Raw genomic sequence first — 27,546 nt, 5'->3', positions numbered from 1 at the left:
TTCTTTCATCACATTCCCAGTGGGTCAGAAGTTTACATACACTTTGCTAGTATTTAGTAGCATTACCTAAAATTGTTTAACTTGGGTCAAACATTTTGGGTAGCCTTCCACAAGCTTCTCACATGAAGTTGCTGAAAGTTTGGCCCATTCCTCCAGACAGAACTGTTGGAACTGAGTCAGGTTTGTAGGTCTCCTTTCTCGCACACACTTTTTCAGTTCTGCCCACAGATTTTCTATCGGATTGAGGTCAGGGCTTTGTGATGGCCACTCCAATACCGTGACTTTGTTGTCCTTAAGCCATGTTGCCAGAACTTTGAAGGTATGCACTCACTGTCTCTCATTGTGACTCATGGTCATTGTCCATTTTGAGGACCCATTTGCAACCAATCTTTTAACTTTCTGGCTGATGTGTTGAGATTTTGCTTCAATATATCCACATCATTTTCCTTTCTTATGATGCCATCTATTTTGTGAAATGCACCAGTCCCTCCTGCAGCAATGCACCCCCGTAACATGATGCTGCCACCCCATGCTTCACAGTTGGGATGGTGTTCTTCGGCTTGCAAGCCTCACACTTTTTCCACCAAATATATCAATGGTCATTTTGGCCAAACAGTTAAATTATTGTTTCATCAGACATTTCTCCAAAAAGTAAGATCTTTGTCCCCATACACACCTTTTTAAAGGGGGTTTTGGAGCAGTGGCTTCTTACTTGCAGAGCAGTCTTTCAGGTTATGTAGATATATGATTTTTTTACTGTAGATATACATACTTGTCTACCCGTTTCCTCCAGCATCTTCACACAGTCCTTTGATGTTGTTGTGGGATTGAGTTGCACTTTTCGCACCAAACTACATTCATCTCTAGGAGACTGAATGCATCTAATTCTTGAGTGGTATGATGGCTGCGTGGTCCCATGATGTGTTGGAACTTGTGTTCTATTGTTTGTATAGGTGATCATGGTAACTTAAGGCATTTGGAAATTGCTTCCAAGGATGAACCAGACTTGTTGAGGTCCACATTTTTTTTCTGAGGTCTTGGCTGATTTCTTTTGAATTTCCTATCATGTCAAGCAAAGAGGTACTGAGTTTGAAGGTAGGCCTTAAAACACATCCACAGGTACACCTCCAATTAACCTATCAGAAGCTAATTTGCTAAAGGCTTGACATCATTTTCTGGTATTTTCCAAGCTGCTTAAAGCACAGTTAACCTAGTGTATGTAAACTTCTGACCCACTGAAATTGTGATATAGTCAGTTAAAAGTAAAACTATCAGTCTGTAAACAATTGTTGGAAAGATTACTTGTGTCATGCACAAAGAAGATATCCTAAACGACTTGCCAAAACTATAGTTTGTGAATATGAATTCTGTGGTGTGGTTAAAAAAAATAGTTTTAATGACAACCTATGTGTATGTAAACTTAGCATTTTCAAAGTGGTCTTGTACTCTTGACATTTTCTAAACCAACTTGAGGTATCACCCTGGGAAACTTTTTAAACAGTATTTGAGTTCCCATCTATGTTGGGCACTTCTTGGCTGCTTTTGTTTATTATTTGGTCCAAGTCATCAATTTATTTTTTTGTAATGAATGTATTAATATGGTGGCACAATTATATTTTTGTCTACAAAACTAATTTCAAACATTTAAGCATATGCCTTCAGATCAAAAGATTTTTAAGATCACGAGAAACATTTCAGTCAAGTGTTTCAAAAGTTATTGAATGGTAGTGTATATACAAACACACACACATTATAAGGAATAAATATTTTATTTACATTTTATTTTATTCCAACCCGGACCTTGACAGTACAGTAAAATAATATACACTATATTTAAATAAATGCTATTTTCAGCTGAAACCTAGATGACCAACCACATCAATAGTGAAAAAATCCCTGCTAATATGTCAGCATGGATCCTTATCATCACTCTTCATGAGAAGTGAGAAACTTTGTTCATATGAGAAAATTGGACAGGATGTGATTGTGGAGCTCCTAAAGGCTCTATCCTCATTCAATAGAGATGCGGCTTTGCACAATACAAAACAGCCTGCTCCATCAGACACTCCAGTGACTGAAAAAATACCATCAAATCTCTGTTTCAACATCCCAGTGTGGCCAATGTTCTGAGAGGACGGTATCTGCTGATATAATAAACCTCACCCAGAAAGAGAGCAAAAAGAAACTACAGTAGGAATTAGGTTCCTAATAATGTTACAGTGAAAAAACTTCAATATATTTACCAAGACAACATATGTAATTTTACTGTAAAATATTGTAAAAATGTTTTTTTTTATTAAAAGCATTATTTTACTGTATAATGGTTAAAAGGTAAATTGTGTTCAACAAGAGAATACACTCGTATCCGGAAACTATTGTTAAAATTAGAGATGCACCGATTGCAATTTTTTGTCTGATTCCGATTTCTTGCAAGTGTGACCTGCCGATACCGATTTTTTCAGATTCCGATTTTCTTTCTAAGAACTATTATTGACCGCATATACAAACAAAATCTACCTTTCTTCAATGCAACATTTTATTTTCATAATAAAATAAATTATTAAACATTAAAATTTCCCCCAAACTGCACTAAGTTACAGGATCTTCTCTCACTTAAACAACTCTCAAAATAAAGTGCTCTGTGAATGGAAAGAGGTAGAAATAACAATTAACTGCAAATGAGTTGCTTTATATAACAGATGTCATTTTCCACTATTTTTTATAAATGGACCTTTTTCTCTTTATTACTCGTCTAACAAAACAATTCCAAAGATCTAAAAAACTGAAGTGTCCAATACGTTCAACTTACGTTAATGTCCAAATATCCAGTTGCCAGATCTTGAATGAAATGCATCCTACTCACACAATTGACACATCATACAAATTACAAATCATTTGTGACCTCAACCTGGCAACCTACAACCCATTTGCGCTGTTGATATCTGCGCAGGCAGTAGACGCAGGATGTTAAATCAAGCATCACTGGTAAAGGGGAGGAGAAGAATCAGCTGGTGCTCCGGTGAAAAAAACTAAATATACATGTACATTTAACAACAGCTGGATGGAAGAATTTAATTTCATATCCCGAAGCCATATCGACAATGCCCACGCCTTTTGCAACATGTGTGCACTGATTTTAATATCGGACACGGTGGGAAAAATTACGTTACTCAGCACATTAAATCACAACGGCACAATTTGTATGTATTTAGTCTGCCTCTGCCATCCAGCACCCCACTTCCCCTCTCCCGGATTTTTACCCAAATGTTGACAGATAACAGGCTGCGTGTGTGACATGACACGAGATTAAACAACTCGGGCAATGCGACGTCGGAAAAGTACCTCCTAATCTGATTTCTGAACCCTCTGTCCTCAACTATGGAGAACAGCTGGTCATCCAGGACCATGAATTCCATAATTTTCCTCGTAATTGCTTTGGTCTTTTCGCTGCTCATTCCAAGGAATGATAGGAAAGGCTGCTGACTTGTGGCTGGCTCAGAGCTCTGGCTAGCTTTAGCCGCTTTCCCTTTTTAGCTTCTATTTTAAAATGGGCATTTTCAGATGGATGATGGTGTTTTAAATGTCTAATTATGTTTGTTGTTCTGAAAGTTATTCAGAACAACAAACACGCCATATTACTCACAGTGAAGATCTTCCACGCCAATGACATCTTTACGTGCGGCTGTGACGTTATTGCCTGCGCCGCTGTCAACAAAACGCTTGGAATCAGAAAGACATGAGGCTGACCGGCGTCACCGGTCCGGCCGAGCATGCGGAAAATTGGCTAATTCTGGTACCTTGCCGGTCGATCGGTGCATCTCTAGTTAAAATTATGGTGAAAACCATAATTACGGCAACCGACATGAGTATGCCACAAGTGAATGACCCTCATGGTCAGCCAGGATGGGAACACTCAAGAATATATATATGAACTATGGTCATACAGTATGGATTAAACCAATCATGAACCCAGTCGGAAAGGACGTTTATTTATAATAAAAATAACTTTGGGAACACAACGGTCCAAATGCAGGCAGTTATGTAAAGTGACAGGGAGCCCGTACTTAAAAAGAGGGGCATAAGTATATATTTTGCCAATAAAATAGCAATCGCTCTAGACAGAGAGGACTTGCTTTGAGAGACATTATGTCTAGGTTGTAAAACCTTGTGAATGTGTTTTGAGATGACCATCCTGCTGCAAAACATGTGTCTTGTAAGAACACACTGTTGGCCCATGCCCATGGAGAATGGCCATGTTTGTAGTTGAGTGCACTTTAACACCAATTGGGCAATTCACACCCTGTGACTAATAAACCAGGGTGACTGTATCAACAATCTAGTGAAAAAGTCTTTGCTTGGAGATGGACGTTCCTTTCGTGTGTACTCCACAGCACACAGAGTTGGTCAGACAGTCTGAACTAGCATGTGCTCTCAACGCATGTGTGTAGCACTCGCAAAGGCAATAACAAAATGCATGGACTGTTCCTCATCTGAATTAAATGGAGCGAAAAGTCTTGAAGGTGAACCACCAGCGCCAACACGTATTACTGAGGCCAAAGCCAGCAGTTATGTGGTCTTAAGGGAAAGCACACACAATTCAGCATAGTCTAGAGGCTCGAAGGGAGACCTAGCAAGCACCTTTACAGGACCTAAGTTAGGTCCCATGTCAGAGCTGTACCTGGGCGAGGGGGATTTAGCTGCCCCACCCCCTAGGAATTATGATTAAATCATGTTTCCCTATAGAGGTGTCGGTTTCAGGTGCGTGATATGCAGATAGAAATGCCACATAAACTTTGAGCATAGACAAAGTGAGCCCTGTGTCCAATCGCTCATAAGAAATGTAAGAATTTCAGATATGGGGCAGTTCACTTGGTCTTGCCGTGTGAAAAGCACCAATTATGTGAACACATTCATTTCAGTGCATTAAGGCATCTCGTGGATGGCGCTCAAGCCAGTAATGTGGTGTTCATAAACAACCAAGCCAATTCTGGCTCATCCGCTGTGCTCCATTCAAAGGCCACATGTGTAGGCTTCGCAGCTCTGGCTGGGGATGCCAAACCGTGCCTTGTGAAGATCATTCTTCAGCAGTATTTCCCATGGAGGCCCGTCCAGTATTTCTATCATCTCCAGAATCCAGGACTGACTGGGCCATTTTGGCGCAATTAACAGAAATTTTTCCATGTCCAATCTGACTTTGCTGATGACAGAATGAAGGAGGCACACCAGGGGAAATACATACTTGCGGCAGCAGCACGTTATGGCGACATATATAGGCCACTATTGTTGTGTTATCCGAACTAATCAGAATGTGGTGATTCATAATATCGTAATGAAAAGCTCTCAAAGCTAGAAAGACAGCCAGTAGCTCTAGGCAGTTGACATGTCACAGCTGTTTCGCACTTGACAAGGTTTCTAAAGTCCATTACACACCGTAGCTCAACCTGTGTTGGATGCATTTGTGGTCAGCACTTTCCTTCTGAAAATTTGACCCAGCATAACACCCTGTTGGTAGCCGTCCATGGTGCTAGAGCAGCCAGACAGTGGCGAGTCACCTGAATGTGCATGAAAATGAAATTATTCAGAAGTAATGTTTTTTCAGTTTCAACTGAAACAGACACCAAAGAATGGTCTGTATGCACTCATTCATGAGGTGTCAACGCATGAACACCTAAAAAGGAGATTTACTGGGTGGGAAAACCCAGTTGACAGTTGACATTAGACCAGATTTTCCATACGGAAAAGCAGCAAGTCTCTGTGTTGGCTCAGTAGTGCCTCTGATTGGCTAGCAAAAAGCAATCACTGAGGTAAAGTGAAAAAAAAAAACATTTCGTGAACGTGCGGGGAGCCAGAGACAGACTGATACGCAGTTCCCTTACAACTCAGTCCACCTGATATTGCGTAGTAACGCATATGGGGAGTGCCTTCATATACAACCTAATTGAAACCTCGCTATAATAATGGCAATATTGTAATATTGGCTATGGTGTTTGAGCCCCGCCTGTTTTGGTGCAAAACTGACTGCTATGACAGGTGCACAGACACCATTTCCTCAGAATTTCTTCCTTCAAGACAGCGAGTCTCGAAGCCCTCTATCTTTCGGCATCAACATACATGAGCCAGCAGAAGGAATCTTCACTGAAACGAGAAGATGCTCCACTCCCCTGCAGTGCTCTGGTAAACATCACTCCGCCTTGCCACTTAACGCTTCGCTGGTGAACAGACCTTAGCATCCTGATTCTCCGCAGTGTGTCGGCAGGTGTAGAGTATCCTTTTTTTTTTTTTTAAAACCAATTGTAATTTGTGTGATATATACATACATACATACATACATACATACATACATACATACACACATTTATATATATCTAAAAGAGCCACTTACAAGTTCGCGTCTTTTTTAAGTTGTCGTTCCATAAGTGTTCATTATGTGAGAAACACATCCCTGAGGTGGATTTCGTGCCAGCACATGCCCCATGAGCCCCTCAATCTTCCCAAAGCACAGTTTTAGACCTAGTGCTGTATGCCACGAAAGTCATGGTGCAGGTCATCGGCAAGTCCATGGGCAATCTAGTCGTTCTGGAGTGGCATATATGGCTAACCCTCACGGAGATGAGTGACAGAGAAAAAAACATCTCTGTTGAATGCTCCAGTGTCTCCAGCCAGCCTCTTTGGTGGCACAGTTAGAATGTTTGCTGAGCGTTACGTCACAACTCAGCAGCAGTCACAAGCCATAAGACACTTTATGCCCAAACAGAGCATAGCGCAGATAGCTTGCCCTCTGTCTCAAGCCAGTGCCCGGCTAAAAGACCCACGCCTGTAAACTCATCGCCAGCACATGCCCCCGCCGAGCCGCCTGTGAGGCCACACAAGCCGTGGCCCAGACGGAAGCAGGTTCCCTCCGGTGCTCCAAAGAAGGCTCGATCAGAGACTCTGTTCCCCACCTTTGCACTGCTGTTCGTCAGGAGAGGAATATTGTTGCACTCAATGTTTTGAAAAATGTTGTTTCTGTGTCCTATGCAATAAAAAATGCTTTACAAAAGGCAATAAAGTATACAGCACTTGTTGAAAATGCACGAGATGCTCATACATTCTCAAAAAAAGAGCCCTTTTCCTCTTCAAAGCACACTCATTATGAGCAACCGCTTCCCTATTGTTAGCGACATATTATATCATATGGTGAGCAAACCAAAAACCCTGTCCCATTCCGTGTACGCATGCCAAGCCCTAACAGGGATTTTAGAATGGGTGCAAAAAATTATCGAACATGGTTATAGGATCCAATTTGCAAACCGGCCACCCCGTATCAACGGCGTTCTGTCTTCCACTGTTTAAAGACGCGCCCCTGTTATGAGCCGGAATACACAATCTCATCGTGAAAAACAGGATAGAGATTGTGCCAAATTGTCAAGAACAGAAAGGGTTTTACAGCCATTATTTTCTTGTCCCAAAGAAAGACGGCGAACTTCGGCCAATCCTGGATCTGAGACATTTAAATCGTGCACTTATAAAGCACCCATTCAAAATGATTACTCAGAAATAGATCTTATCGCATATACACCCACACGATTGGTTTGCGTCAATAGATCTGAGGGATGCGTACTTTCATATCCAAATTGTAAGACACCACAGAATATTTTTTTTTAGATTTGCATCCGAGGGAACAGCATATCAATTCAAATTAAATTTTTGGGAGTCTGCCTCGACTCCATGAGCGGGCGCGTGCACCTCACAAGCGTGCGTGTTCAGGCCATTCTACGGTGTCTGTCTCAGTTCAAACTGGGGAGAATACTTCCTCTGAAGCTGTTTCAGAAAGCGATCAGTCGACAATTCATGTCTGGAGTTTGGCCCTGATCTTTCAAGAGCCACTGTCAAACCCAGAAAAGGCTAGGTACCCAAGGTACTGACCACACACTTCAAAGTGCAGATGGTTCACCTTCAGGCCTTCTTCCCTCCTCCATTTAATTCAGATGAGGTACAATCATTGCATTTGTTATGCCCTGTACGGATGCTACACACATATGTGCATGAACATAATTCACAGGGTCAGACTTGCCCAATTAGTGTCAAAGCACTCAACTAGAGGCATGGCCTCCTTATGGGCATGGACGAATGGTGTGTCCTTACAAGACATATGTTTTGCAGCAGGATGGTCCTCTCAAAACACATTTGCAAGGTTTTAAAACCTTTCTTCACAAGTCCTCTTTGTTTAGAGCACTTGCTAATCATTGCCCATATATATATATATATATATATATATGCCCTTCCATGTGCGAGAATATCAATTTCTGAGAACATTCTGAATGGGCGTGCCGTGAGCGCACGATTCAAGCGTCTCAGAACTAGAATGGGACGTAGCCTGCAGTCCTTCTACAGAACGAGGAAATAACAGCTGAAAATCCTGCTGTGTGTGTCGCGGTATGTGTGCGCAACACCAGCACATCCTGTGGTTGGACAACAGATTGTGCTCAGTTATTGTAAACACCAGCTCTGGCATGCCTGTGAGGACTTGTCATGCATTCACGCAGTGGGACAGCAGGCTTATTAATTCATATGAAACAACCTCTATCGCGTTCTTTGAGAGAAGATTATTTCGGCTCGTAAAACCGGCACATCTTCGGACGGAACTGTGCAAGACAGAACACTGCTGAAATGGCTGATGTGCAAACTGCATCGTAAAACCATGTTCGATCATGATATAATGCGCTGATCACCATTGGGAAGCGGTTGCACATAATGTGTGGGCTTTGATGTAAAAAAGCTCTTTATTGAAAAAGTGTGAGCGTCTCGTGCATTCTTTGTATGTTCGTTACAAGATATAATGCGTCGCTCACCATTGGGTGTTTTGATGTGGGGAATCCCTTTATTGAAAAAGTGTGAGCATATTGTGTGAGCGCTGTACTCTTTTTGTAATCTTTGTTTGTGTCCTATGCAATGAACAATCAAGAGCTGATTCAACGTGCGTCTTTATTAACCCATACTCCATTAACAACTGCCCGCGAACCGGGGCCAATACGTCACAACAGGATGCAAACCATATATGGCATTTCACCGTAACATCTCCCTTTCTTTACAACGTTGCCACACTTCAATAAGAACCCCCTCCATTAATTAACAACCCGAACATGAGTGGTTACTAGACCAACTTATGCTGTGCATTACCAAAACTGAACTGTATTACTGGTGCGTTAGTCTGTCTACACCAATAAGGGAAAATCACAAGTCCAGTCTCTGTGGTGGACGTGACTGACAGCCGCTGCGCGTAATGATCAGGGTTTCGCGCTGGGCAGGCATATTACTCACTGACAGCTTTTGTCCTTGAACTTGCTCTGGCACATATTCCGTGTTGTCCGATGTGTCGCCCTCTCTGATTGCTGTTTCACCGTCGCTGGCTACCGAGCCCTGACTGATCCCTGCTCCTTGGTGATTAAACTGGGCGGAGCGCTCAGCCCTTCGCAAATCCACACGGTTGCGCCTGTATAATGTGCCATCCACATCCACCACATAAGACTGCGGATTCACTCTTCCCAGACACTGGCCTCTCCGCCACTGTCCCGTGCGGTCTCCAGGCAGTGGTTTCATTCTGATGTGTTCACCAACATTAAGCTCTGGCAGGTCTTTGGCTCTCGCGTCGTAATGGAATTTTGCCATGCGCCGTTTCCACCTCAGTTTCTCCGAAACTCCTTCGACCACCTTGGGGAAAAGTAAACTGTTTGTCATGGGAAGCCCCGACCTAAGTCTGCGTGACATCAGTCGTTGAGCAGGACTGCTGTCCAATCCCTCTGTTGGCGTGTTTCTCCAGTGCAGAATTGCTAGCCATGGATCTGTTCCGTCGAGTTTTGCCCTCTTACAGAGCAATTTCACAATCTTCACAGCCGATTCTGCCTTTCCTTTAGATTTTGGGTGCTGGGGAGAGGATGTGACATGCATGAATCCCCACTGGGCCGCAAATTTTATAAACTGTTCACAAGCGAATTGCGGCCCGTTGTCGGTAATCACTTGATCTGGCTGGCCGTAACGCGCAAACTGCACTTTGCAGCGTGTAATGACTGTGTCCGCCGTCAGATCTGGCAACTGATCAATTTCCCAGTAATCTGAGTAGTGGTCCACAATGATCAGAAATTCTCTGCCACCATACGCATACAAGTCCATACTAACTATTTGCCAGGGGCGCACAGGGATTTCATGGGACATCATCGTTTCCTTTTGCTGGTTTTGCGCGTACTCGTTACATGCAGGACAGTTAGCCACATAATCATTTATCTCTCCTCTCATGTTGGGCCAGAACAGCGTTTCCCTCGCCTGTCTGTAACAGGCTTCTCCTCCAATATGAGTGGCGTGAATGCGATTGAGCATTGCTGCTCTCAATGACTTCGGTATAATGGCACACTGACCTCTATAAAGCACACCATTTTGAATGTTCACTTCATCTCTGAATGGCCAATACTCGCGCACCAAGAGCGACGCGTTTTCTTTGAGTTCGGGCCAGCCAGTTAGCACAGTCTTTGCCAGCTCCTGCAACGCGTCGTCAGCTTTGGTCTCGGTCACAATTTGACGGAGAGTGATGTCTGTCACGTTGAGATGTAGGGCTTGGTCTATGAATGAGAGCACAGCCTCGGCGCTGTCCATGGTACTCACGTGTTGTTGTGGTCCGGGCTCGTTAGACACCTGCTTGTCGAGCACTGCCCTGCTCAGCGTATCACTTATGTACATCTCTGGACCAGGTTTGTACACAACATTCAGGTTGTAGCTTTGAAGCTGTAATAACATGCTTTGGAGGCGTTTGGGAGCATTAAGAAGTGGTTTCTTAAATATTGTCACGAGGGGTTTATGGTCGGTTTCAGCAGTAATTGTCTCCCTGCCGTACAGATAGTGATGAAACCTCTGACATGCGAACACGATACTCAAGCATTCTTTCTCAATTTGGGCATAATTTTGTTCAGTTCTCGTAAGCGCTCGAGAGGCGAACGCCACAGGTTGTCCTTGCTGCTGCAGACAACAGCCCAAACCGTTCTTGCTGGCGTCGCTTTGTATTGTCACTGGCTTGTTTATGTTGTAATACTTCAAAACGGGCGTGTTCGTAATCATGCGTTTTATTTCTTGAACTGCCTCGTCGTGTTTAGGGAGCCAGTGCCATGCTACGTCTTTATCTAGAAGCCTGCGAAGCGGCTCGCATACCTCTGAAAGCCGTGGGAGAAACTTGGCCAGGTACGTCACAAATCCAATGAAGCGCTGAACTGCTTTTACATCCTGCGGTGTCTGCATTGCCAGGACTGCCTTTGTCTTTTCTGGGTCAATTCGTAATCCTTCCGCTGACAATATGTGCCCATGAAAGTGCACCGCTTTGAGTTTGAATTGCACCTTTTTTTCACTCAGCTGGAGTTTCACAGCTCTGCATCGCTCCATCAGAGCGCTGAGATTTCTGTCATGATCTAACTCGGCCTCTGCGTCCGAGTCACCGCAGCCAACAACCAGTATGTCATCCGCTATGGGCTCTATGCCTCGGAGTCCCATCAACAGCTCGTTTTGCTTACATTGATAGATTTCTGGTGCTATGGAGACGCCGAAAGGCAGTTTACACCATCTCATCCGCCCCCATGGTGTCCAGAAAGTTGTCATTAAGCTGCTTTCATTATCCAGCTTGCAGTGTAGAAAGGCATCGCGAACGTCTACCAGCGTGAACAGACGTGCTTTGGGTAATTTATACAGAACGTCTTCCAGCGTTGGCATGTGATAGTGCGATCTTTGCAGTGCTTGATTAAGGTGTTTTGGGTCTATACATATTCTTACTTTGTCTGGCTTGGCTATGACTACCATGTTGCTGATCCATGGTGTAGGTTCCGTGACACTTGTGATGTGTCCGTCTCTCATATATTTATCCAGCTGTTCTTTTACTCTGGCTTTCAAGGCCACTGGCACGTTCCGTGGCGCGCATTGCACAGGCGACACGCTGCTGTCGAGCACAAAGCGGACCTCTCCTGGGACTGAATCGACTGGGTCATTAAACACGTCCTTGCAATTGTCAATTAACTGTGGCTTTGTGAAAGGCATGTCGGAGTATGCAATCAGTCTGTGAAGCTCTTCTGGGATGGTAAATTTCATGAGCCCTAGCCGCTCACATGTGTCACCCGAAAGTAATGGCTCTTGATCAGCTTCGACCACTTCAAAGACTAGCTTGTGTTTGGTGCTCTTTATTGTGCATTCTGTATGAAATCGGCCTAACGACAGCATTGTGGCACCAGAATACAATTTCAGTCTTGTTGTGCTTGGCTGCAAAGGGCTTTCTGAATCCAGTTTTTCTTTGGTTATACGGCTCATAATGTTACAAGTTGCTCCCGTGTCTAGCTGACAGGCCTGCTTTCTTTTATTAAGCGTCAGGTTAACAAACCATCTTGGACCGGGGCACTTTACTGTGTCAATGCATTCCTCAGCAGCGAAAAGTCGACCCTCGCTGTAGGGCCCTTGCACGTCCTGACCATCATCCATCATTACATTCACTCTGCAGGACCTGTCTGCAATCTGACGTGCTCTACACACTTTTGCGAAATGATTCAATACACCACATGATCGACAGGTCTTTCCATATGCGGGGCACTGTTCTCTGCCTTTCTTGTGACCACCCCCACAATACTTGCACTTCACAGTTCTGATCGTTTGCTCATTATTCATTTCACCATCCCTGCGTTTCAGCCTTTGTGTTTGTGCGATATTCACAGCGTCACTGACTGTGTTGTCAATAACTTTAACTCGTTGTTCCGTCGCTTCTGCCAGTCGGCATATTTCGACAGACTGTGACAAAGTTAACTGACGTTCACGCAACATGCGCCGCCTCGTGTTCTCATTGGCAATGCCCAGGACAAGTCTATCGCGAATCATTTCATCTTTGAGCTCCCTGTATTCACAGGTCGATGCTCGTTCCCGCAGCCTCGTGAGAAAGTTGTCTATAGGCTCGTCCACCTCCTGCTTGCAACAACCAAACATATATCTTTCATAGATCACATTTTTCGCAGGCTTGAAATAATCTTCGAATGCATCAAGTATGAATTTCGGATCCTTCGTTTGTTCCTCGTTCAACACAATATTATGACTGTAGATATGCCGACATTCATTACCCATTAATCACCTCAGCGCTGCCGCTCTCACCTCTTTGGGCTTCTCACTTAGCCCGGTAGCTAGCTCATAGTCCTCGAATTCCCCTCTGAAATTGTCCCAATTTTTGGATATGTCTCCTGACATCCGCATGCCCTCAGGGGCAGGAATGCTGTTTAAAGCCATGTTCAGGATCTAGTGTTCACTTCTGACACCATGTTTGTGTCCTATGCAATGAACAATCAAGAGCTGATTCAATGTGCGTATTTATTAACCCATACTCCATTAACAACTGCCCGCGAACCAGGGGCCAATACGTCACAACAGGATGCAAACCATATTTGGCATTTCACCGTAACAATCTTTGTATGTTCATTCATGATATAATGCACCACTCACCATTGTGAAGCGGTTGTGCATAATGTGCACACTTAATTGCATGTGATTAATGTGAGACACAGAAAACAACATTCTGAACCACAATATTCCTTAGATCCTGCCAACTGACTCGTGCATGTCGACGGCGAAGTAGTAGAGGGCTTCTAGATGAGATGAATCGCTGTTGTGAAAGAAGAAAATTCTGAGGAATGGTGTTTGCGCACCTGCTTTTATAGCAGACAGCTTCGTACCTAAAAGGGCTGGGCTCAAACACCATAGCCAATATTAGAATATTGCCATAATTGTAGAAGGGTTTCAACTAGGTCTTTTAGAAGGACACTCGCCATATGCGTCAGCAAGGATGCAATGTCAAGTGTACAGAGTCATAAGGGAACTACCACAGTACTTTCCTTAACACCTGTTTGCCACTATACTCTGCACAATATTTCTGATTCATTAGATCTTTGTGTGCAATGTTAGTTTGATATTGATGCAATTTGATTACATTTTTTAAAATGTTGCAAATGTATGTACTGTAGCTAACCAAAATCCCTGAAATTAACATTTATTTTAAGACAAAATAATTATTTAGAATTTTCAATTTTGTTCAAGGTTATTAAATCAAAGATTCTTAAATAACTGTCCGGTAAGTGAAAGGATGTTTTTTGGGGTAAAAGCCGCAGGGGCTAAAAACTCCCATAAAACACATTGTTTTTATGATTGGTGCGAATAGATTTGTTCTGAAAAATGTTCAAAGTGGGTTCACATTGGCTGATCACAATGGAGATTAATTTGTTTATAATATACTTGAGATGAGTTTGAAACTAAAAGGAAATTGTGCACCCTTTTCTGAAGCAGTTGTTTTGAGTGAGCATCATCTAAATTTATTACTCAAAAAATGCATCTTGTTGTCTCAGAATTATTTGTATTAGTTGACTAATTTTGCACTATATCTTTAAACCCAATATGTACACTATCTCACTAAAACCCCCCTATAGGGGCCTTTTACCTCTTGGTCTTGGGTAAAAGGCTACTCACCACATGATGAACTTAGTTTTCATGTGGCCAGCTTACTACAGTGTTTAACAATACATTTAAAGTGAAATAGCTCCAGAAGGTTAATCAACTAAGTTATTATAATGTAATAATATAAATGGTAGTGTACTGTAAATTATACAGACATCAAAATAAAATCCTGTTATGCCTGAAACAAGGTAATTGTTTACAGTGAATTTCTAGTGACCCCAGCAGCTGGTAATTTTCCTTAAATTTTAACTTTTTTTGTTGTTATGTTTATTATAGGGATACTTCACCTAAAAATTACAATTCTGTTCTCATTTACTCACCCTCATGCTGTTCCAAACCTGTACGACTTTCTTCTGTATGTAACACAATAGACGTTACACAGAATGTTGGTCTCAGTCACCATTCACTTCATATGGACATTTATTTTATTTTTTTATGAAAGTGAATGGTGATTGGGGCTAACATCCTGTCTAACATCCCCTTTTGTGTTCCATGATAGTGTTACAGGTTTAAAACAACATGAGGATAAGTATATGGTCACATAAAATACATTTCCATGTGAACTATCCCTTAAAATGCTAAGGTGTTCAAGTTAAACCCACAAACTGCACTTGCAGTGAATTTCACTCTAAAAACACATTAGTCCAGTCTTGATTACAAAGCTTATTGAGTTCAGATGAGCAGACAGGACATGGTCTTCTAGACAGTAGAACGATAACACTACAGATCCACCCATCCTCAAAGATGAGATATCAGCGAATCAGGCAATTCTCTGCATCTCTTCCAGATTCTCCAACACCCTTTCCCATGAGCCATTAGAGCTGTGATCTATTGGAATGCCTTCTCGGCCCATTTCATTACCACTGTGGCCAGGTCTGGAATTCCCAGAGAGGACCAGATCTTGGAAACTGACAGGAGACTTGAATGGGACCCAGAATGCATGCCGAGCCTATTATTATAGGGATGCTGAATCGGGTGGATGCAGATGTTATAAAAGTGACTGAATTTACCGTGTGACTTATTTTTTCACAGCTGGTGCAAAGCCAAAAATGAGTTGAATGCTAATGAAGCCATGCAAAGTATGGCGGAGAAAGCGAGAAAATAAAGACTTGAGAGGAGAGAAATGGAATCACCACATGCCACTCAATGCAGATGAATGGATGAAACACGAACTATATTACAAAAAGACCATCAAGATGAAAACACATTAGCAAATCAATGAAAGTAAGAATTATCTGCCTGTGTACACACACCCATGATCCAATCTGTGTCCAAGCACAAAGCCAATTAGGTTCAAATGTGGCAAGTGTTCTGCATGTCTCTGGGTACTACAAACGCTGAGAAGGGCGATTCTTTTTCCATAGGCAAAGTTAGACTTCAAAATTAATTTCTAACTGATGCAGAGATTAGAATGGCTAAACCGATCTGGATCAATACTAAACTTTTGCAAGCACTAAGTGAGACAATGTGCTTTACAGATATTTATAGATACAGCATTTAATATAAAATGTTCCTATTCTGAAAACCTGAAGCATATAAATCACTTGTTTACATTGTGGAAAGCAGATGTAATCCACCTAACCAACCATAATAAAATCATGCAATCAACATCAAAGGCTCAGGGCACACAAATGTCATGCAATCCCATTTTCTTAAACTGATAATCTATATGATTTGCATGTTTTAAATAAGGATTGGATGATCTAACAAAGTAGTACTTAAACTGCAGTGAAATGATCAGTGTTGAAATGTTTACTCCTAAATGTCTATTGTTTACTACCATAATAAGGTTGATGAGCAACACATATTTAAACAAGCCAATGTTTACAAACGTTCTGTATAGGCTATGCCTTACCCTTCATATAATTCCCATAGTATGCCATACTTTCATATGCTACAAAAAACATTTCGAGGTGTAAGAACATAAACGCGACCACTAGGTAAATTGTTACATCTTCATTATCATACCTTTCTTTGCGGTATCCAGGCACGCCGCTACTCCATTGCTGCAGATAAGCATGCATACAGTGATGGGTTGCGGTTGTAAAGGGTTTTCTACTCAAACTGGGCGAAAGCTACTGGTTTGTACCATACCGTGTCTGTGTGGGGGAAGCGTAACATTTAACCGTAACAACCCTCAGTTTATATTTACAGGATAACATACATATTAACACAAGCCTACATGTACACTTGTGAGGCAAACATACAACTAACGCTTCAATCAAGTTTAGAGGCTCAAAACACGAACGTACCACTGCAATCCTCCCCTATCCCGAATGCTTTTGCCTGCATGCTTTTAAAGCGTGCGTGTATATGCGTGATCTTTTGAAGGCAGCGCACGCTTCTTCATCGGTAGGCGTTTTCAACTATGAATAGAGCCAGCGGGAGAAACCAAAGACAATACAAGTCTAACAAGAGGCGAGTGCACGAGACAGCTGGCGAATTGTCCTCTGGACTTTATTAATAGTGTCTAAAATTAAACACTGCCACAATTGTATTGTTTTGCTGCGTAGCACCATGCCCGATACGATCTAAAACCAAGTTGCTGCTGAAAGATACTATTTGACGTTACTGTAATTCGCTCATAAACACGTAATATATCATTTTTGATGTAGAAAAATAGCTCGAGTCTCTTCTGTTGAGGGGCTGTTCAGGCCGAACCCGCTCTCATGCCAAAAAAAAACAAAACATTTTTTAATGTTACGTTCTTTTAAACCTGACACGGCGTCTAAAAACGTGGCGCAACGGTTCAAAGACGTCCGTGTAGCGCGTTTACACTGATACACATTTGAAAAACAGTACGGGAGGACCAATAAATAAATACAAATAAAAGTATCCTGTGTGAACGCCCTTACAAACGTTCCTTTGCTCTCATTTACCTCCTGTTGTTATTTTGCTTCTATAAGCGAGCTGCGCCAGATGGTCAGCTTTCTTTCCCCGTGCCTCTTAGTGAAATTAAAGATCAGCTAATTAAACAGGTCCTCATTTACGTGTGAAATAATTCCATGGAGATTTCTCTCCAGACCGTGAGGGTGCAGATTCTGCAGAAGTGCCACCTGTAAATGCAAAGATGGCCAGAATCAAATTTCTAGTGTGAGAAAAAAAACAAATTAGTTAATGATAATGCTGCTGAATGTAACCCATCATGAGGTTGTGAATAATATAGCATTGTAGCCTATAAATTCCAAGGAGGAGGTTTTTTGAACACTATTAAATTAATACACAAATTAATTGTGATCCTATTTTTTTATTATTGTTGATCATTTTGGTAAAAATAAATAAAGAGAGAGCACAATATAATACAAGACATTGATAGCTTTAACACCATTTCAACAATCTTTTAATATAGGGCTACATTTCTTAATTGCATGAAATGCGTGCCACATTACAAAATACAAGAACATACTTTTTATTTCCTCATCAATGAAACAGGTTGTAAAAATGGCAAAGCACATCCTCCCCACTCATCCTTCGGTTGTTTTGTGTAATAATCTGTATGTCGCAGATTTTTCTTTCACTTGAACAAATTCTGGAACATTCTTCTGGTCTTCTTTATGTCTCTGTTCCTCCATCTCATTCTGCAAAACATTATACTATGTAAAGAGAGTATTCATATTTGTAATTGTCATGGTTACTGTATGAAATTAAATTGAGTTCACCCAAACTACCGTGTCTCTCTTACCATTCACGGTCAATGCATTTTTTTTTCCATTCAATAAAATTGAACGTCGTTTCTAACATCTTTTGTGTTCCATAGAAGAAGAAGAAGAAGAAGAAGAAAAAAAGAGAAAATCATAAATGTTGGGGACAACATTAATGGGAGTAAATATTGACATTTTGTGTTTTTGGGTGAACTTCCACTTTAAAGGGATTGTTCACCCAAAAAATAAAGTTCTCAAAATTTACTCACTCTCATGCCATTCCAGGTGTTCTTCTGCAGAACACAAAGAATATCACAGCTCTATAGGTCCATACAGTGCAAGTGAGTGGTGACCAAAACTTTCATGTTTCAAACATCACAGCCTAAAAGTAATCCATAAGACTCCAGTGGTTAAATCCATATATTCAGAAGTGATATAAGTGTGGGTGAGAAACAGATACATATTAAAATACCTTTTTTACTACAAATTTCACATTCTGAAAAGCTAAGACTTATAGTATAAATGGAAAATATTGATCCGTTTCTCACACAAAGTGATTGCATCATTTCAGAAGACATACAGTATATTAAACCCCTGGAGTCTTATGGATTAATTTAGTAACTTTTGAAGCATGAACATTTTGGTCACTTGCATTAAGGACCTACAAAGTCTAAACTACTTTTAATAATTTTCAATGTTTCCATTATTTCCAAAACCCTAAAAAAGGAAAACTAATGTCCGTACAACAGCCCTCTACCCACAATCAAAATGTATTGCCACAGAATTATCCGTTTACCAAAGAACCAAATGTACCACCATACATATTGAAAAACCTTGACCACTCTTTTAGTGATCAGAAACATTATTTTGATAGGGAGTAATCAGTACCTCCTGTAGTTTCTGCAGTCTCTTGCGGAGCTCCTGTTCCAGGAGAGAAGTTATGTGTGCATCAGGTCCTTCAACCAAAAATACATCCTTATGCTTCCAGTCCTCGGGAAGCTTCCTCTTTCCTCCATCCTTGCGGTGCATTTAGTAAATTGATATGTCCTTAATGATGGCAGACTTTCATCGGTGTCCAGGTCATGGGCTTGAGGATGGAGGAGCGAGGAAACAAGCACAATTGAGACGCACCCTTCAATTCTGCTCCTGAAGGGCCACCATCCTGCAATGCTTAGTTCCTGTCCTGCTCTCATACACACCTGCCTGTAATTTTAAAGTAATCCTGAAGACCTAGGTGCAATCACACTAGACTTTGAGCTCCATTCACTTCGATTCATACACATATGTATGAATAAATGTATGAGATTGGAAACTAAGAAGCTTATGTGGAAAAGTATAATCTTTCTCTGTGTACCAAAGTTATAATTTGGATAATTCTGACCTGCAAATTTGCATAGCCAAAGACTATCAAAAAGATCCTAACATCACCAGTTAACCTCTCTAAATCTTAAATTAATAGCTTCTGTTTGTATTTTTCTCATTTGTAAGTCGCTTTGATTAAAGGGTATGTTAAATGAAAAATTTTAATGTTTGGCTGAATTCAAAGAACACTAACTTCAAAGCTGCATGGTTTGCAGTGTTGTAAGGTCCAAAGTAACTGGGCATGCTCAAACCCTAGTGTGACCAACCTTAATCAAACACACCTGAACAAGCTAATGATGTGGTGTTTGTGCATGTACATTTTTGCTAAGAATAAAATAAACTAAATCCAAACGGTTTAGCCAACTCAAAGTAAGCCAAAAGCCCCTCTTATGAGATTTGTTTTTTTCTTTCTCATAGGTCTATTGTTGGAAGGGAAACCAGAATTGTATGGTGTATTACAGCAGAGGAGACTTGACCTTCATAGAGAAGAGGAACTCCCCCTCCAACCTCCTCCTGACCTTTTACATCTGGTACAACAGTTTAAATAAATCATAATTGTCACATACTTCAACAGTGCATCTTGAATTATTTGGATTTATAAATACATTAATAAAGATTCAGTAACATAAATGGCAAGCACGCCGAGGTACTGCAGCGGTACAGAAACGGCGCTTTGAAGTGATGCGCGAATGAGTAGGACATTCTAATTTACAAATACATATTACTTTGATTCTTCTATCCTCGTTTCCTTTTCTTCCATCGTTTCCTTGTTTCCTAAGAGGGTGGAGCTAGGAAGCAAGGAAACGAGGATAAACAATTTTAGAAATGCAAAGCATCTGAAAAGTCCTGCTATAGATTCTACTCTCCCTCACTTCATATGGCTGAGTAGAAGCTCCTTATGGAGATTCTGGCGATTGAGAGACTCGCTGGGTGAGCCGTACAGTTTTTTTAAAACGAAGACCTTCCTCTCCACTGTCTGAGCTCTGCTGGGATGACACAGATAATTCTCTACAGGGAGTAAACAAACATTTAGACTCAACTATGAAAGTCAGTAACAAATCATGGGCCATTTATGCACATTAACATTTTAGTTTACAAAATGAAAGTCTAAGATGTACAAGTATACAAATATGTAGTTTATATGACAGATTAAATATATAATGCAATGTAAATGTAAGTCAGAGCATATTACTGTGATGTCTAAATCCAGGCCACTGGACAAGATAATTATTTCAACATTTTACAAAATTAATACACCAAGTACAGGTGAAACTCGAAAAATTAGAATATCGTGCAAAAGTTCATTAATTTCAGTAATTCAACTTAAAGGTGAAACTAATATATTACATAGACTCATTACAAGCAAAGTAAGATATTTCAAGCCTTTATTTGATATAATTTTGATGATTATGGCTTACAGCTTATGAAAACCCCAAATTCAGAATCTCAGAAAATTAGAATATTGTGAAAAGGTTCAGTATTGTAGGCTCAAAGTGTCACACTCTAATCAGCTAAACACCTGCAAAGGGTTCCTGAGCCTTTAAATGGTCTCTCAGTCTGGTTCAGTTGAATTCACAATCATGGGGAAGACTGCTGACCTGACAGTTGTGCAGAAAACCATCATTGACACCCTCCACAAGGAGGGAAAGCCTCAAAAGGTAATTGCAAAAGAAGTTGGATGTTCTCAAAGTGCTGTATCAAAGCACATTAATAGAAAGTTAAGTGGAAGGGAAAAGTGTGGAAGAAAAAGGTGCACAAGCAGCAGGGATGACCGTAGCCTGGAGAGGATTGTCAGGAAAAGGCCATTCAAATGTGTGGGGGAGCTTCACAAGGAGTGGACTGAGGCTGGAGTTACTGCATCAAGAGCCACCACACACAGACGGGTCCTGGACATGGGCTTCAAATGTCAAACGTCTTACCTGGGCTAAAGAAAAAAAGAACTGGTCTGTTGCTCAGTGGTCCAAAGTCCTCTTTTCTGATGGGAGAAAATTTTGCATCTCATTTGGAAACCAAGGTCCAAGAGTCTGGAGGAAGAATGGAGAGGCACACAATCCAAGGTGCTTGAAGTCCAGTGTGAAGTTTCCACAGTCTGTGTTGGTTTGGGGAGCCATGTCATCGGCTGGTGTTGGTCCACTGTGCTTTATTAAGTCCAGAGTCAACGCAGCCGTCTACCGGGACATTTTAGAGCACTTCATGCTTCCTTCAGCAGACAAGCTTTATGGAGATGCTGACTTCATTTTCCAGCAGGACTTGGCACCTGCCCACACTGCCAAAAGTACCAAAACCTGGTTCAATGACCATGGTATTACTGTGCTTGATTGGCCAGCAAACTCGACTGACCTGAACCCCATAGAGAATCTATGGGGCATTGCCAAGAGAAAGATGAGAGACATGAGACCAAACAACGCAGAAGAGCTGAAGGCCGCTATTGAAGCATCTTGGTCTTCCATAACACCTCAGCAGTGCCACAGGCTGATAGCATCCATGCCACGCCGCATTGAGGCAGTAATTAATGCAAAAGGGGCCCAAACCAAGTACTGAGTACATATGCATGATTATACTTTTCAGAGGGCCGACATTTCTGTATTTAAAATCCTTTTTTTTTTATTGATTTCATGTAATATTCTAATTTTCTGAGATTCTGAATTTGGGGTTTTCATAAGCTGTAAGCCATAATCATCAAAATTATATCAAATAAAGGCTTGAAATATCTTACTTTGCTTGTAATGAGTATATATAATATATTAGTTTCACCTTTTAAGTTGAATTACTGAAATTAATGAACTTTTGCACGATATTCTAATTTTTCGAGTTTCACCTGTATAACTGCATAAAATAGATGTAACCGAATCAAATAATCTTTGTGGACTGAGGTGAAACCTGCTTGGTCTCCAAATTGATGTTGGCTTGATGTACAAACACAGAAGAACGAAGCAAATATAGCTATAAATAGATTTCAGCACACGGGAGTTCTAAAGTTATTTTTCAACCCCATGACCTCTGATACAGACTCTGTTCTCTGCTATTTTCCATTTCGTATGTAACAAATAATGAAAAGATGTTAAACCTGGATTTAACACATATATATCAAACTTGACACAATTGTTCCTTGTGTGACTCAGTGGAACCCTACCGTTTTAAAATAGCCTGCTATTTTAGAATATATTTGCGGTTCAAATGATATCATGCACCTCAGCTTTGGAATTGGTGATGGACTATCAATAAGCGTTAAGTGTTTTTAGATGAAAGCTTTGACCTAGGCAACGTCGTTGCCATTCATTTTATGGTCATTAATGCTATGGTTTTATGCACTTAAAATTAGTCAAGGCTGTCTGTGTGTATATATGTGTGTGTGTGTTTGGTTCACATTTATGCCACAATGTCATCTACTGAATAGTGTGGAAAAGAATGAACTCCTGTAACAGAAGACAATTAAAAACAATCAACTTTACCTCCGTATCAGAATTTCACTGAGACATATTCATCAGTGTATGATATACCATAGTTCATCACATTACTACATTCTCCATGGTCAAAATACATTACATCTGAATTGTCACCCTTTTTTAATTCATAGATAAGTAACGTGAAATTTCAATGACATATTTACCACTGAACTAGAAATGTCCCCGTTTTACCATTTTATAAATCTGGTCACCTCAACGTATTCCAACAGTCTCTCCTCAACAGTTCCCTGTCACTTTTCGAATGATAAAAGGCAAATATAAATCAAGCTTCTATTATATATCATCTGCAAATAAATTGTTTAAACAGATGTAATTCACGAACCTCACGAAAATACAGCCTTTTCTTCCAGTCGAGCACTCATCAAATATCTTCCTCTGAAGCGCATATTCTATCAGCAATCAAGACTTCAGGATCAAAAGTTCCTCTGATTCACAAATCATGACGGTCACTCCATGACAATCCAAGCAGGCAATCCAGGTAGTGGAATCGGAGTCGACTCTGATACAGGAAACTATTCTTTTGTTAGACTTTGTTGTGATTGCCTCAAAATAATGAATTGCCGTTGTTAAGAACCAATCATATACGCTGCAAACACCTGTTGGTTGGTCGGACACCACCGCATTCATCATGTGCGTATGAGTGAGAGATAATGTGCGTGCGTGCAAAAGAGAGCGGTGTGACAGATTTTAAAACTTTTGGAAGTTTGCGTAGTATTACATCAATGCAAGGAACACAGGTTGAAGAAGTGGATTCTCCCAATTTGTCTGGTTTCTATGACAATTAAATTATTTCCGACCCAGCCGGGTTCTTGTTATTTTCCCTATTAAAATTGGATATGGGAAGCAACTAGGGAATGATATTGTTACCAGTCATTTTAAGGTCAAGTTATGCAAATGCCTCTAATTATAATAGCAGGAGTTTTAATTTTTCATGTCACATTTTAAAAACTCAAGAGAAAATAAAATTGTGTGTGCGATTGAAGACATTCACAGGGCCATCGCCAGATCATATGTAATAGGAAACACTTAACTTACAGGTAAGCTAGTGATATTTTATCAAAGCAATAACCACACCAATAGATCTTAAATCTACAGCCATTTAATCTGTTGATTTCGAGACTGTTGTGTTTAAAAAGCTGGCGTTCCCTTACGACGCAGTACACTTGACATTGCATAGTAATTCATATGGAAACTGCCTTCTTACACAACCTAGTTGAAACCTCTCTACAATAATGCCAATATTCAAATATTTTCTATGGTGTTTGAACCCCTTCTGTTTTGACACAAAACTGTCCGGTATAAAAACAGGTGCACAAACACCATTTCCTCGTTCCTTGTTTTGAATGAATTTCTTCATTCAAAACAATGATCATCTCGTCTAGAAGCCCTCTAACATTGCCTTTGATATGCACAAGTCAGCGGGCGAAATCTTCATGAGAAGACTTTCCCCTACCCTGCAGTGCTCGGGCAAACATCACATGGCTTGGCCGATTGACGCATCACTAGTGAACGGGCATCAGCATCCTGATTTCCTGCAGCGCTTCAGCAGGGTGTGTGTATCTGCACCTATGTATCAGCCCGCATAGCAAAAGTGTACCTGCCAGGCACAACCCTTTGAAGCGAAAGTTAAACACCACTGGCTCTAGAAGCATGTGGCTTGGAATTAATATCATCACAGACTTCAAAAGGGAATAAAAACTCTGCCATAAACACCCCTGCCTCTTTCCTGGATGAGCCTAATAATTTTTATGCTCGTTTCGATGGAAATAACACTGCCCTCATGGAGAGAGCTCTCATGGCCAAAGCTAGAGGTTAGTTCACTCTCGGTCTCTGTAGCGGATGTAACCTGATCCTTCCGACGGGTGTATATCTGTAAAGACACGGGTCCAGACGGCATTCTGGCCGTGTCAGAGCATGTGCGGACCAACTGGCTTGTGTTTTTACGGACATTTTCAACCTTTCCCTCTCCTTGTCTGTGTTCCCCACATGCTTTAAAACATCCACCGTTGTGCCTGTACCAAAGCAATTGAAAAATCACTTGCTTAAATGACTGGCATCCTGTTGCTCTGACCCCCATCATCAGCAAATGCTTTTGAGAGACTAATCAGAGATTACAATCTGCTCTGTGCTGCGTGCCTCACTGGACTCACTGCAGTTTGCATACTGCAACAACTGCTCCACAGATGATGCCATTGCACCTACACTACACACTGCTCTTTCCCACCTGAAAAAAAGGAACATGTCAGAATGTTGTTTATAGACTACAGCTCAGCATTCAACACCATAGTGCCCTCCAAGCTTGATGCAAAACTCTGGGCTTAAACAGCTCACTGTGCAGCTAGATTCCTGTCAAGCAGACTTCAGGTGGTTAGAATGGGCAGCAACATCTCATCACTGACCCTCAACACTGGAGCCCCGCAGGGCTGTGTTCTCAGCCCACTCCTGTATTCCCTCTACACACATGACTGTGTGAAAACACATAGCTCCAATGACATCACTAAGTTTGCTGATGATACGACGGTGGTAGGTCTGATCACTGACAGTGATGAAACAGTCTACAGAGAGGAGGTGCACACTCTGACACATTGGTGTCAGGATCACAACCTCTCCCTCAACGTCAGGAAGACCATCTGGTGGACTTCAGGATAAAAGACAGAGAACACATCCCCGTCATCATCAATGGAACACCCATTGAGAGAGTCAGCAGCTTCGATTTCCTTGGTGTCTACATCACAGAGGAACTCACATGGTCTGTCCACACTGATACCATTGTGAAGGCTCACCAGTGCCTCTTCTTCCTGAGACGGCCGAGGAAGTTTGGAATGAACCACCACATCCTCACATGGTTCTACACCAGCACTGTAGAGAGCCTCCTGACTGGCTGCATCACTGCCTGGTATAGCAACAGCACTGCCCTCAACTGCAAAGCCCTGAAAAGGGTTTGCCAGACACGTCAGAGGTAAGCTTGGCCCTCCAGGACATATATAGCAGGCGGTGATGTTTATTTTAAATTGGTATATGTCTCATTACTTTTATGACTGCTATGTTGCTCGGAACTGCACCCAAGACTTTCACCCATTGTTGCACTAGTGTATATGGTTGAGTGACAATAAAGGGATTTGAATTTGGAAAGCAGAGCTTGCGTTTCCCTCTGGGTCTGCCCCAAAAAAGGCACGATTACAGACAAAAAACTCTGTTCCCCATCTCCCCACTACTGTTTGCCAGGAAAGGAATATTGTTGTTCACAATATAGTTAAAAATGTTGTTTCTGTGTCTTTCACTCAAATAAATGCAATAAAAAAAAGCAATGAATGCAAAAGAATACAGTACTTGTTGCAAATGCATGAGATGCTCACATATTCTCAATAAAGAGCCTTTTTCCTCTTCAAGGCACACACATTATGGTCAAACACTTCCCTATAGTAAGCATCACATCATATCATACAGTGAGCAAACCAAATTGCCCTCTGTCCCATTACTTGGACGCATGGCAAGCCCTAACGTGCATTTCAGAATGGGTGCACAAAACGATCGAACATGGTTATATGATCCAATTTGCACGCCGGCCACCCCGTTTCAATGGCATTCCATCTTCCATGGTTTCACTCGAGGACGCGCCAGTGTTACGAGTCGAAATACACAATCTCATCGTGAAAAACGCAATAGAGATTGTGCCAAATTGTCAGTACAAAAAGAGTTTTACAATCTTTATTTTGTTGTTCCACAGAAAGACGGCAGACTTCGGCCAATCCTGGATCGGAGACATTTAAAACACACTCAAAGCACCCATTCAAAAAGTTTACTCAGAAACAGATCTTAACGCATGTACGCCCACAAGATTGGTTTGCGTCGATAGACCTGAAGGATGCGTACTTTCATATCCAAATTGTACGACATCGCAGGATGTGTTTGAGATTCGCATTCGAGGGAACAGCGGATCAATTCAATGTCCTGCCCTTCAGACTCTCTCTGGCTCCTCGCACATTCACAAAACGCATCGATGCGGTTCTTGCCCCTCTGACACGGAGCAATCTTTTGCCACCACCTGCCAAAAAAATAAAGACTAACTCCTAACAGATATGCACTGCTCTTACACCATAGTTTAGAATGGCACGAACACAAGCGGAGTGATACACACAGTGAAGCTTCGGAGTGCTGATCCTGTCAGACCATCAGTGCTCATGGAACATCTCTAGTCCAATTAGATTTGAGGACCAGAACTAACTATTGTATATTTTATTACATCTCCCTAATATGCCTATTAAAAAGGAACAATTTTCCATCGGCATGAAAGCAGTCTAGACTGAAGTAAGCTCCTCCCCTCCCACTAAAGCTAATGTTTGGATTTGGATAGGAGAAACTGACCAGTTAGCCTACAGAAAAACTTCAACTTTATCACGGAGTGGCAATCGGATGCAATAAGCAGTGGATTGAGTGAGCTATAAGTGCAATTAAGCTATGATTTTTATAGTTCCATTAATTTTTCGCTCATGCCTGACAAGCAATTTTGAAAAAAAAAAAAGCGATCTTGGGAAGGGACTGCCTACTAATGGAAATCCCTGGTGACGGCTCTGGATTTTGAAGCT

General features: G+C 41.4%; 1 protein-coding gene across 2 annotated transcripts in view; it reads right to left on the bottom strand.

Moving 5' to 3' along the window:
- Window positions 1-17,550, bottom strand: part of LOC127621244 (innate immunity activator protein-like) — a 30,199-nt gene extending 12,649 nt beyond the window's left edge. Inside the window, exon 1 of one of the 2 annotated variants that reach the window (XM_052094751.1) lies at window positions 17,370-17,550. The gene's annotated coding sequence lies outside the window, so the exon portion shown is untranslated. Of the gene's footprint in view, window positions 1-16,458; window positions 16,570-17,369 lie in introns of those variants that run through there. The other variant, XM_052094752.1, reaches the window with a different exon arrangement.
- Window positions 17,551-27,546: the final 9,996 nt, after the last annotated feature.

Source organism: Xyrauchen texanus, chromosome 27 (assembly GCF_025860055.1).
Source record: "Xyrauchen texanus isolate HMW12.3.18 chromosome 27, RBS_HiC_50CHRs, whole genome shotgun sequence".
In the NCBI taxonomy this organism is placed as follows: domain Eukaryota; kingdom Metazoa; phylum Chordata; class Actinopteri; order Cypriniformes; family Catostomidae; genus Xyrauchen; species Xyrauchen texanus.
This window is presented reverse-complemented; position numbering and strand designations above follow the sequence as displayed.